Genomic DNA, 12832 nt, shown 5'->3' with positions numbered 1-12832 from the left:
TTTTTTTTTTTTCCTTTTTCTTTTAAATAATGTTATCATCTTCCTGTGAGATGCTAGGAAACAAGGTGTATTGGGATGGGCAACGTGGTCACTGAGTTCAGTAGATTCACTTTTTTCCATGGCAGACAGTTAAAGAAGCACAGCTTTTTATTATGGACATTTTCAAAGAAGTGAAAAAGTAGGGAGAACATAGCATCATACACCTGTTACCCATCTTCAGTATCAGCATATGGCTAATCTTGTTTCAGGTATTAACCCCCTTCATTAGTTTAGAGCCAATCTTAGTGAGTATGATCTCAAGAGGTTAGCTCTCAGGGATCGCTGAAGAAAGAAAGAGGAACCTACAAGTGATTTGAATGTAGGCATGAGGGGTGATCCAGGAAGATGGGAAGGAATAATCAGGAGGCTAATCCCTTACTGGAAATCATTTTCCTTCATGTAGAGATTGGAGATGGTTGCCTTTATCCAGTGGGGTTTTTTTTTTTTTTTTCCCCTTCCAAATTTTCTAGCTTTTGTTATAAACTATGGGACCTGGCATTGAAAAACAAAGCCAAAAACAAAACCAAAAAACCATGCCTGTCACATATGCTGGCCTATGCCACAGCCACAGCAACATGGGATCCAAGCCACATCCACAACCTACACCACAGCTCATCGCAATGCCGGGTCCCCAACCCACTGAGCGAGGTCGGGAATTGAACCTGAATCCTCATGGATACTAGTTGGATTCATTTCTGCTGAGCCACCATGGGAACTCCCCCAGTATTAATATTAAACTGAAGAGTTCTTAGTTCCCCATTTACATTTCTGAAAATTTCAGTTTTAAAGAGCGAAACTATTAGTTCTATTCGAAGCTCTTCCTCACATTGCATTATGTCCTGAAAGTAGCATAATGCCATGATGCCCAGTTGCCCCAACCCTTGCTTTGTCAAAGCAGGACCTGGACTGGGTGATCAAAGCTTCCTGGGATGGTCACATCTCACTGTAGGTGGTAGCATCCAAAAATAATCTTTTTTCAGAGTTCCCTTGTAGCTCAGCAGGTTAGCAGTGGTTTGGGTTGCTACTGTGGCACAGGTTGATCCCTGGCCTGGGCCAAAAAAAAAAAAAATCTCATTTTCAAGGTGTGCGATGTTATGAAAAATTTGGGAAAGACTTCTGTGAGGTATGAGCCCATTTTACAGAAGTGGAAACTGAGGCTTCCATACCTAAAGTCCACACTTAGAAATAGCAAGTGAAGAACAGAACCAGGATTCGATACCAGGCCTGTTTGCCTTCAAAGTCCAAGTTCATTCCACCTTCCTCACATTGCTAAAAACAAAACCGAACCATATCAACAACATACCTAAGTTTTAGATTGGCCTATGAAGTGCTTTGACAGAAGAAAGGGGGAGTTAAGAGACAGGGAATGAACATTTCTCATATACCTACATTGCATCTGGCGCTTTTCATATTAAGTTTTATTTAATCTTCTTTTTTTTTTTTTTTTTTTGTCTTTTTTCTATTTCTTTGGGCCTCTCCTGAGGCATATGGACGTTGCCAGGCTAGGGGTTGAATCGGAGCTATAGCCCCCGGCCTACGCCAGAGCCACAGCAACGCAGGATCCGAGCCGCGTCTGTGACCTACACCATAGCTCACGGCATGCCGGATCCTTAAGCCACTGATTGATCGAGGCCAGGGATCGAACCTGCATCCTCATGGATACTAGTCAGATTCATTTTCACTGAGCCACGACGGGAACTCCTAATAACTCATATTTGTGTATGGCAAATGTAGCTTTCACATGTTTTATCTCATTTGATTCTTACACCACACTTGTGAAATAGGGAAGTTTTAGAGGTTACCCATCTTGACCCAAAGGTGCACCCCTAACATAAAGCCAAGTTGGGATTAGAAGTCATCACTATTCCTCTAACACTGCCAGCAACAGGCAGTGGACATCAGTTCATGAGTATTTCATCACCATCCCAGTTTTTCAAGAACTGAAGTTTAGCAGATAGCTTCCCTGTCTCTCCATTTTCCAACTATCCGCAATCAACTGACTTTTAAGAACTAATACAGAAAGGAGTCTGGCCCAGGGAATAGCTTTCCTCTTTGGGTAGAGGAGCTGTTGGCCTGGAGCAGGTGGTAAGGTCAACGTCTTTCCTCATCAGGGTGACGGCTAGAATGCCCAGGTTCGCCTCATCTCTTCCCACAAGATCTTTCCTGATGATACTCTTACCTGACCTCCTGCCTGCAGGCATCTTAACATGTAGGCTGCCTTAATATATATGCCCCCTTCACAACAGGATTATATAATTTTTTTTTCTTTTTTCTTTTTGTATTTTCTAGGGCCGCACCTGCAGCATACAGAGGTTCCCAGGCTAGGGGTCTAATCGGAGCTTTAGCCAGCGGCCTCCGCCAGAGCCACAGCAACACGGGATCCGAGCCTAGTCTGCAGCATACATCACAGCTCACAGCAACGCCGGATCCTTAACCCACTGAGCGAGGCCAGGGACCAAACCCGCAACCTCATGGTTCCTAGTGGGATTGGTTAACCACTGAGCCACGACAGGAACTCCAGGATTTTATAATCTTGAGAGTTTTAATTCGATTTCATTTTAGAGATAGGGAAACTGAGCTGGAGAAAAATTGAATGTTAGAACCTGCACTTAAACCCAGGTCTTTTGACTGCAAATTCAGGACCCTCCATGCCCCAAAAGCAATGGTGTAATTTCATTCATTAGAGACTTTCCAAATCAGATAATAGTCTTTACTGGCTAAAGAACACACAAAACAAACTCTTAATTTGATATTTTTATTTATTTGTTTTTATTTATTGATTTTACATTTTTTTATATTTCTTTTTTGGCCGCCCCAAGGAGTAAAGAGTTCCCAGGCTAGAGATCAGATCTGAGCCACAGTTGTGGCTTACTCCACAGCTTAGGCAACCCTGGATCCTTAACCAACTGTGCCTGGCCAGGGATGGAACCTGTGTCCCAGTGCTGCAGGTAGGGCATTGAGCTTCCTTTTGAAATTCCTTCAAAATGAGATTAATCATTGTAATTGTGACTGAAAGGTGCTTTAGTTACCTTGGATGGTTTGTTATAAATCTCTAGACCTTAGAAACATAATATTTAAACAATTTCTATACCCTGAAAGATTATGAAAGATTTATGGTGGGACTTACTCAGCAAGTCAAAAAATAGTGTCAAAATGTCAAAGAATATTTGATTTGATGTTCATTAAATTAACTCAACATGTTACATGGTTCAGATCTGCATTTTTTTTTTTTTTTTTATGAAATCTACTTGGGTTGAAAATGATAGTTAATGGCATTGTCTTTGCTAACACTAGTTGATGCTCTTCTGCACAGAGCCCACCTTGATAGGAAGTTCCAGGACAGGTGGTGGATGGCATCTAGAATGTAAAACCAGAGGAAAAGAGTACAAATAGTACCATTTTTTTCCAAATATTTGGTATATTTGATGACATCAAATTTGTAAGAAATAAATAACTTAATCCATATTATACCCAATGTTGTTTATAAATCCTGGGATTTCTTCTCATAAGAAACCAACATAAATTCTGCTTCAAGATGGTATCCCTGGAGTTCCGTCGTGGCACAGTGGATATGAATCTGACTAGCATTCATGAGGACACAGGTTCGATCCCTGACCTCACTCAGTGGGTTAAGGATCTGGCGTTGCCATGAGCTATGGTGTAGGTTGAAGACAGGGCTCGGGATCTGGTGTTGCTGTGGCTGTGGTATAGGCCAGCAGCTATAGCTCAGTTTTGACCCCTAGCCTGGAAACCTCCATATGCTGCTGGTGGGGCCCTAAAAAAGCAAAAAAAAAAAGGTAGAATCCCAACAATAGTTTTCTCTCATCCATTTTTGTAATTTCTAGTTGTAAAAAGGAGATTCAGGCCATCCCATTTTAACTAGACTAATGTATTCTGAGGTTTCTGAATTTTCAAGTTATGGCTAGTTTTTACGTTTTAGGGCTGTTTTACAGTCAGATGATTATACGATAGTTTATTTAAAAGGCAAAAAGAAATGCCAACGTAAGCCTGCAAATATTTACTCCAACTTTTAAAGTCTGTTAATAGCTCAATTCAGGTAGCGTGTTGTTGCATGATTCATGAAAGCTGGATTTCTTTTAACTGTACGTAGAACACTGTTGAAATGAAAAAAACAAAACAAAAAAACAATGGCTATTATGTCTTGTTTCCTCTGAGGCTTGTAGTTTAGTAATTGCATTAGTATTGCATTCTAGAGTCCCAAAGGAAGGACGTTAAAAGCTGGTGTCGATTACGAGAAGTTACCAGAAAAGGGGACAGGAGGAAATAACTGAGAGAAAAATGAAAGAAAGAAGGAGAGAAAGGGAAGGAAAAAAAGTAGGACAATAAGGATCAACTGTATAGCATAGAGAACTGTATTCAATATCTTGTAGTAAACTATAATTGAAAAGTCTGAGACAGAATATATATAACTGAATCAATTTGCTGTACACCAGAAACTAATGCAATTGTAAATCAACCATACTTCAATAAGAAAAAAAAAAAAGAAAAGAAAAGAAAGAAAGAAAATGGCCTGGATCAAGTGTCTTACATTCCTTGCTGACCAGCTCACTAATTAACTCACTCCCTCATTCCTTTGGATATTAATGTGCTAGAGATAGGACTCTAGGCAAATAAACTAACCTCTTAGCCTGGGTTCTGGGGGAAAAAAACAAGATTAAGAAAAAAAAGTAAGGAAAAAAACTGGAAATAGTAACAATTCTGGCCTCAGAGTTATTATGAGGGTTAAACAACATAATAGACCTGAAAGTACTTTGAAAAAATTCTCTGTGGAAGAAAGTTCTCTACAGATGCTACAAGCCTAAGAGATGTTGTGGGTTCTTTTCCAGACCACCACAATAAAGCAAGTGTCAATAAAGTGAGTCATACAAATTTTGGGGTTGCCCAGTGCATATAAAAGTTATATTTGCATTATAGTGTAGTCTATTAAGTGTAACAGTATTATGTCTAAAAGAAATAACTTTTAAATTAAAAATATACTGTGAGTTCCCATCACGACACAGCAGAAACAAATCCGACTAGGAACCATGAAGTTGTAGGTTTGATCTCTGGCCTGGGTCAGTGGGTTAAGGATCTGGCGTTGTCATGAGCTATGGTGTAGGTCAAAGGCACGGCTCAGATCTGGCGTTGCTGTGGCTGTGGTGTAGGCCTGCAGCTATAGCACCGATTAGACCCCCAGCCTGGGAACCTCCATATGCCGCAAGTGTGGCCCTGAAAAGCCAAAAAAATAAATTAATTGTAGTGTAGGCCACAGACTTGGCTCAGATTTGGCCTTGCTGTGCCTGTGGCTTAGGCTGGCAGCTGCAGCTCTGATTCCACCCCTAGCCTGGGAATTTCCATATGCCAAGGGTAGGGCCCTACACACACACACACACACACACACACACACACACACACACACACACACACACATCGGTATCTCTTTGAGTAGTGCCTATTGTGAAAAAAGAAAAAAGCTGTAGTTGTGCATACTTAAGATATGCTATCTTATTGGGAAGCATGTGGAAGTTCCCAGGCTAGGGGTGGAATCAGAGCCTACACCACAGCCACAGCAACGCCAGACCTAAGCCACGTCTGCAACCTCCTCAGTGGATCCTTATCCCACTGAGCGAGGCCAGGGATGGAACCTGTGTCCTCATGGATACTAGCTGGGTTCATTGCTGCTGAGCCAAAAGGGGAACTCCAAGATATAGATACAATTTAGATGGGAGATATTTTCAGAAAAGTCCTTTCTGAGAAAGTGATATTTAAAACAACATGTTTATAAAGTGATACTGAAATACTTGTATATTGATGATTCTAGAATAACATAACTTTTCATGGAAGCTATGGGTAATAGTATGAAATGAATTTTTTCTTATGTATGGATACTCTAGTTTTAAAAAGTAAATTGAACTATAAGTAATTAAAAGTAATTATAAGTAATTTAAAAGTAAATTGAAGCTGTATTTGTTTGCCTGCTATAATTATACTTTTTTTTTGTCTTTCTTTTTTAGGTCTGCACCCGTGGCATATGGAAGTTCCCAGGCTAGGGTCAAATCAGAGCTGTAGCTTCTGGCCTACACCACAGCCACAGCAATGGCAGATCCAAGCCACATCCGTGACCTACACCACAGCTCACGGCAATGCCAGATCCTTAACCCACTGATTGAGGCCAGGGATAGAAACTGTCTTCATGGATGCTAGTAAGATTCGTTTCCACTGAGCCACAATGGGAGCTCCTGTAATTATACATTTTTAAGGAACTTTTATTTCATTATCTTTGTATGACCTGGAGTAAGCCATAATTATTATTGATTGTTACAGATAAAGTATCGATTGTTTTGTGAAAAGATTTTTCTTTTCCTCATGTCTCCCAGTTAACCAATGTTTATCTCCCTCTATATAATGGAAATTATCTTCTCCCCTTTTAATTTATCTGTTTTAATATTAATAGTCTACAGTATGTGGGCTATATCTCATTTTTAAGTCTTATTTATGTAACCACATAGTGTTTTGTTTCCAGTAAAAAAGTTACTTAAATATTTGGTTTAGAATACATCTACATTTTCAGGGAGAATACACTGGAAAAAATTTAGCAAACTTTAATGGCCAAATAAAATACTTAGAAAGCTTTTTCTAAAAAGTAAAATATGTACTCTCTCCCTACATTGTATGAATTATCACCTTATTTTCTATGGAAACTTACTCCTTTAAATAGTTTACATTAAAAATAAAGTTATCTTAATTAGTGGTAAGAAATATTGATCAAGGAGTTCCTGTTGTGGCTCAGCAGGTTAAAACCCCAACATAGTGTCCCTGAGGAGGCAGGTTTGATTCTGGGCCTCGCTTAGTGGGTTAAGGATCCAGTGTTGCAGCAAGCTTCAGTGTAGGCCTCCCATGTGGCTCAGATCCAGCGTTGCTGTGGCGTAGGCTGGCAGCTGTAGCTCTGATCTGACCCTTAGCCTGGGAACTTCCGTATGCCACAGGTTCAGCCCTAAAAAGAAATAAATAATAAAAATTGATGAAAATCTTTTATATTCCATCCTTACCTCTGTGCAAAAACTTTATGTAAAACTGTATATTTCAAAGTATAAAAGCAATGTGTATGGGGAATTTCACAATTATCAAAGCATTAAAAGGCTGTTAATTTTTTATTTGTTGAACAACAGTAAAGTTTGTTAAATGGCAGAAATATATTTCCTCAGTTCTGATTCTTCTTTGTCATAGCTTACAATATCTGAATTCAGGATTTGTTTTACAATAATTGTTTATGATTAGTGCTTTGAGTAAAATAAAATAATTTTTTTTCCAAAAACCTCTTCCTATTTAAATCGATATGCAGCTACAGTTGACCCTTGAACAACAAGGGGTTTAGCTTTTTTTTTTTTTTTTTTTTTTTTTTTTGTCTTTTTGCTATTTCTTGGGGCGCTCCCGCGGCATATGGAGTTTCCCAGGCTAGGGGTCTAATCGGAGCTGTAGCCGCCAGCCTACGCCAGAGCCACAGCAACGTGGGATCCGAGCCGCGTCTGCAACCTACACCACAGCTCACGGCAACGCCGGATCGTTAACCCACTGAGCAAGGGCAGGGACCGAACCCGCAACCTCATGGTTCCTAGTTGGATTCGTTAACCACTGCGCCACGACGGGAACTCCAACAAGGGGTTTAACTGCTGGGTTCACTTACATGGCTTTGTTTCAACAGTAGAACTGCAGTACTATGAGAATCCTCTGTCGGTTGAATCCTGGCATATGGAGAACCCACTATAAGTCAGTCACATAGGGATTTGCACCAGTGAGGAGGAGCAGCGCCCTTAAACATTTTCCTATTCCAGGGTCAAATGTAATGGCATCTTAGAAATGGCAAAATACAGTGTGATGTACATATTGATGTCAACAGCAAGTCTTGATTTCATCTACCTGGGGTATAACACCGCAATACCTTTTTTTTTTTTTTGTAAAGAGCCATACCCACGCCATATAGAAGTTCCCAGACTATGGGTGGAATTACAGCTGTAGCTGCTGGCCTACACCACAGCCACAGCAAGAGGGATCCGAGCTGCCTCTGGGACCTACACCACAGCTCATAGCAATACTGGACCCTTAACCCACTGAGTGAAGGCAGGGATGGAACCAGTGTCCTCATAGATACTAGTCAGGTTCACTGCCACTGAGCCACCGCAGGTATCCCTATTTATTTATTTATTTAGCTTTTTAGGGCCGCACCTGAAGCATACAGACGTTCTCAGGTTAGGGTTGCAGTTGCTGGCCTAGGTGGATCTCATTTATTTTTATTTATTTATTTAGTCTTTCTGTCTTTTTAGGGCTGACCTGCAGCATATAGAGGTTCCCTGACTAGGGGTTGAATCCGAGCTGTACCCGCTGGCCTACACCACAGCCATAGCAACGCGGAATCCGAGCTGCAACTGCGACCTATACCATAACTCACCGCAAAGCCTGATCGTTAACCCACTGGCCAGGGATGGAACCCCCAACCTCATGGTTCCTAGTGGGATTTGTTTCCATTGCGCCATAATGGGAACTCCCTTATTTATTTATTTATTTATTTATTTATTTATTTATTTATTTTTGTCTTTTTTTTTTTGTCTTTGTTGTTGTTGCTATTTCTTGGGCCGCTCCCGCGGCATATGGAGGTTCTCAGGCTAGGGGTCGAATCGGAGCTGTAGCCACCGGCCTACGCCAGAGCCACAGCAACGCGGGATCCGAGCCGCATCTGCAACCTACACCACAGCTCACGGCAACGCCGGATCGTTAACCCACTGAGCAAGGGCAGGGACCGAACCCGCAACCTCATGGTTCCTAGTTGGATTCGTTAACCACTGCGCCACGACGGGAACTCCCCCCCATTTATTTTTAATACTCAGCTTACTACATTCTTCTCCCCTGAGTGTGACTGCTTGACCTCAGCCCCATCCCCATTTCCCATTTTTCTACATAGCCTACTAGGTATTTCTGGAAGTTCTGGAAAGGGTACCTTACACGAGACTCACAAGCTCCAGCGCTGGGAACTGACCCACTTGCTGCCTCTCAGGCTCAGTCTGGGCCACGCCTATTGCACCTGCCCCTCTCCCGGTAGCCGGAAGATCTCGCGGGATTTCCCAGGTGCGCGTCGAGAGCAAAGTCTGGAGGTATGGTTCCTCATCCGTGTTCGGAGGTGACAGCCTCAGGGGCTTCAGAGTGCTGGGGCGGGATGTTGCCAGCGCCAACCTACGCTTGCTGGCCTTGATCTAGAAGCAGCTCTGCTCGAAGCCAGGTAGTCTGCAAGCCTCTGGGTGCGTGAAACCTATTGGGTGGCCCAGTGCGGTAAAGCTGTCCAAGTGAACCTGTGAATCTCTAAAACTTAAAGACTTTTGTGTAGGAAAAAAATGAACAAAAACTTGAGATCTCTCACCCAGAAAGAGCAGCAGAGGGAGGCTTCTGCTGCACCTTCTTTCCCTACTGCACCTGGATCCCTCACCCCTCCTTTTTGTGCACCTTCGGTACAGTAACTAGTCTCCCTCCGCAGAACGCCCAAGGGTTCCAACCCTTTCCCCCTCTTAACAAGAAGCAAGGCTGCGGTCTCCTTTCCTGCTAAAAAGCGTCATTTGAAAGAAAACTGAGGAGTTCCCATTGTGGCGCAGTGGTTAAAGAATCCGACTAGGTACCATGAGGTTGCAGCGGGTTAAGGATGCAGCCTTGCCATGAGCTGTGGTGTAGGTCGCAGACACGGCTCGGATCCCGCGTTGCTGTGGCTCTGGCATAGGCCAGTGGGTACAGCTCCAATTAGACCCCTAACCTGGAAACCTCCATATGCCACGGGAGCAGCCCTAGAAAAGGCAAAAAGAAAGACAAAAAAAATTGAGAAACCTCAGTCAGTAGTAGCAATGGGGACTACAATACTCGTGACCCCATTTCAAAATTAGGAAACTCAATGGAGAAAATCAGAGATTGAATGACTTACCTGAAGTCACAGCCTGGGAAAACCACACACAGGGGATTAAAACCTAAGACTATCTTTGCCACCGCCCATAAAAAGGCAGTTTTCTTCCCCGCGCTGGCTGATTTTGCTTCTTGCTGAGCCTATGAGCAGAGGGAAGTAGAGTGCAGTGGGTTGAAACACCCTTATCACATTATTGCTGTTATTTCAGGGGACAGAGCCCTAATAAAAAGGCTTCTCAGCGTGTTTTTCAGCTTTTACCTTACATTTTTCTTCTTCTTTTGTCCCATTTGATAATATGCACTTCTACGCTTTAAATAAATAAATAAATAAATAAATAAATAAATAAATAAATAAATAAATAAAGGAGTTCCCTTTGTAGCTCAGTGGAAACGAATCTGACTAGTGACCATAGGGTTGCAGGTTCTATCTCTGGCCTCACTCAGTGGGTTAAGGATCCGGCATTGCCTTGAGCAGACGTGGCTCAGATCCTGCGTCCGTTGTGGCTGTGGTGTAGGCTGGCGGCTGTAGCTCCCATTTGACCCTTGGCCTGGGAACTTTTATATGCTGTGGGTGTGGTCCTAAACCCCCCCAAAAAAAAGAAAGAAAGAAAAAACCCTCCCAAATCCAAAAAAGCCCCAAGCTCCGAGCAGCTGAGAAATTACAGTTATAAAAATGATGACATCTTTTGTTATGGAATAATTTTTATAGTTTTCAGTGAATTTGTATTTTTGGGGATCACTTTTCCCCCTTGAAAGAACCAACAAATTGAAATGCAATTCTTTCATTCCAGCCTTTCCTTTCTTCCCTGCCACCCTTTCTTCTTCCCTCATTGATCATTTAGGAGACACTTGCAAAGCTAAGCATGGGATACAGACATGAATACAACTGCTGTGTTTCCTCGGATACTACCCTGCAAAGAACTGGATCTTTAGAACCAAGGTAAATCAACAAAACCTCTAGTATGAATTAGAAGAGGATAAATATTTAAGCAAAATTCTGATAAAGTGCTGTTTTTTGGTTTGGTTTGATTTTGTACATAGATTTCTTTACACTGGAATACAGGGGCACTGGGGAAGCATCAATGAGAGGTGATATATGGGTTAGATTTTGAAGGATAAAGTGAAAGGTTATTATGTCCAGATTGGGACATGGACTCAGTTTGGGCCTGTAGGACCATTAGAAACTACATCATGGAATCAAAAATATGTTGGCTCATAGTCAACACTGACTATTCCATTTCGAAGGAACGTTCGATTTTGAAGGTGAATGATAAAAATAGTAAGTTTTAAAGGGTAGGTCAAATCCAAATCTAGAAGACCTATAATGCCAATCTAAAGACTTGGGACTTGGTTTTGTTGTGTCCTCTTTGTGCTGCGGATTGAGACTATTGTTTTGTAAACTCCTTACTTCATAGCAAAGTTTGGCCATGGGTCTGTGCTGTATCCTTCTGTTTCATTCATCCATTCATTCACTCATTCATTTTTATTCCTTCTGTCTCCATTCCCAGCTATGGCAACCATTTCATACACTTGATAGTCATACTTTTCATGTATGAGTTTTTATTGTTTAAATACTATTGTGTGCATCCTTTTAAAAATACCCTTCATTAGGGTCTCCTTGAGGATATGGGTTCTATCCCTGGCCTTGCTCAGTGGGTTAAGGGTCCAGTGTTGCTACAAGCTGTGGCATAGGTCACACACCTGGCTTCGATCTGGTGTTGCCATGGTTATAGGCCTCAGCTGCAACTCTCATTTGACCCTGGCCGTGGGGAAATATGCCATAGGTTCAGCTGTAAAAAGTTTAAAAAGTACCTTCTTTGTGGAAAATTTCAAACATAAATAAACTCCTGTGCATCATCCATTTGTAATAATGATCAATTCATGTCTAACCTTGTTTTACCTATAGTCCCCCTACTTGAGCAATCCCTCCCATCAGATTACTTTGAAAAGGTCACAACTGTTATATTATTCAATCATAGATATTTCAAGCGTGCATCTTTAAAGGATAAGGACTTTTATGGGTGGGGGAACATAATGTCAATGGTATTATCCTAAAAAATTAGTGAAAATCCTTGATTATTTATTAAACAAGTGGTATTCGTATTTCCCCAGTGTTTCTGTAGAATATTAGAGGAGATGGAAATTATTAAAAGCTATAAATTTGCGGGAGGAGCCCTGCAGAGCAAGACTGAGAGCTCTGGGGAGGGGGCATTGCTCTTGGAAGGTCACTCTGAGGCTGGCTGGGGGAATGTTAGGAACCTTGCAAACTAGATCCAAACTTGCTACTGGAACAGACTCCACTGCTGGAGAACAGAAGGCTTGATGTGGTGGTAATGTTTCCCTTTTTGATCTTCTAGTTCTTGAAAACCTGGCTAACAATTCCTTAATGACTTTAACTTCTCTCTATTAAGATGGTTGTGTGTTTCTGCCTCCTGGCTAGATTCCAACTGATAGGTGTATCTCAAATCCCTTGGCTTCTCCTGTCCACCACTGTGTTGATATTATCTAAAGTTGTACTTCTAGATTATTATAAATATGTATTTTTATGTTTTATTTTCTCTCTTTGCTCATTTTTAAAAAATAAAAATTGGGGTCTGTATTTCACCTGTCTTTTTCAGACAAAATTGTATTTTTCTGATCACCTGATAGAGGTACAGTAAACTGCATAGTTTATTTTTTTTAATTTAATTTTTTTTTTTTAGGGCTGCATCCATGGCATATGGAGGTTCCCAGGCTAGGGGTCCAATCGGAGCTGTAGCTGCCCTGCCAGGCTACGCCAGAGCCACAGCAACACGGGATCCGAGCCGCGTCTGCAACCTACTACACCACAGCTCACAGTTAACCCACTGAGCAAGGC

At 41.7% G+C, this 12832-nt stretch overlaps 1 long non-coding RNA gene across 1 annotated transcript in view; it reads left to right on the top strand.

The window, feature by feature from the left end:
- Positions 1 to 9147: 9147 nt before the first annotated feature.
- LOC102166539 (uncharacterized) overlaps positions 9148 to 12832 on the top strand; it is a 58085-nt gene continuing 54400 nt past the window's right edge. Inside the window, exons 1-2 of the long non-coding RNA XR_002345638.2 lie at positions 9148 to 9185; positions 10818 to 10915. This is a non-coding gene — a long non-coding RNA (uncharacterized LOC102166539). The remainder of the gene's footprint in view (positions 9186 to 10817; positions 10916 to 12832) is intronic.

Source organism: Sus scrofa, chromosome 7 (genome assembly GCF_054392235.1).
Source record: "Sus scrofa isolate SSC_HxYL_T2T_F1_AM1 chromosome 7, Sscrofa_HxYL_maternal_Yorkshire_Landrace_v2.0, whole genome shotgun sequence".
Taxonomy (NCBI): Eukaryota; Metazoa; Chordata; class Mammalia; order Artiodactyla; family Suidae; genus Sus; species Sus scrofa.
This window is presented reverse-complemented; position numbering and strand designations above follow the sequence as displayed.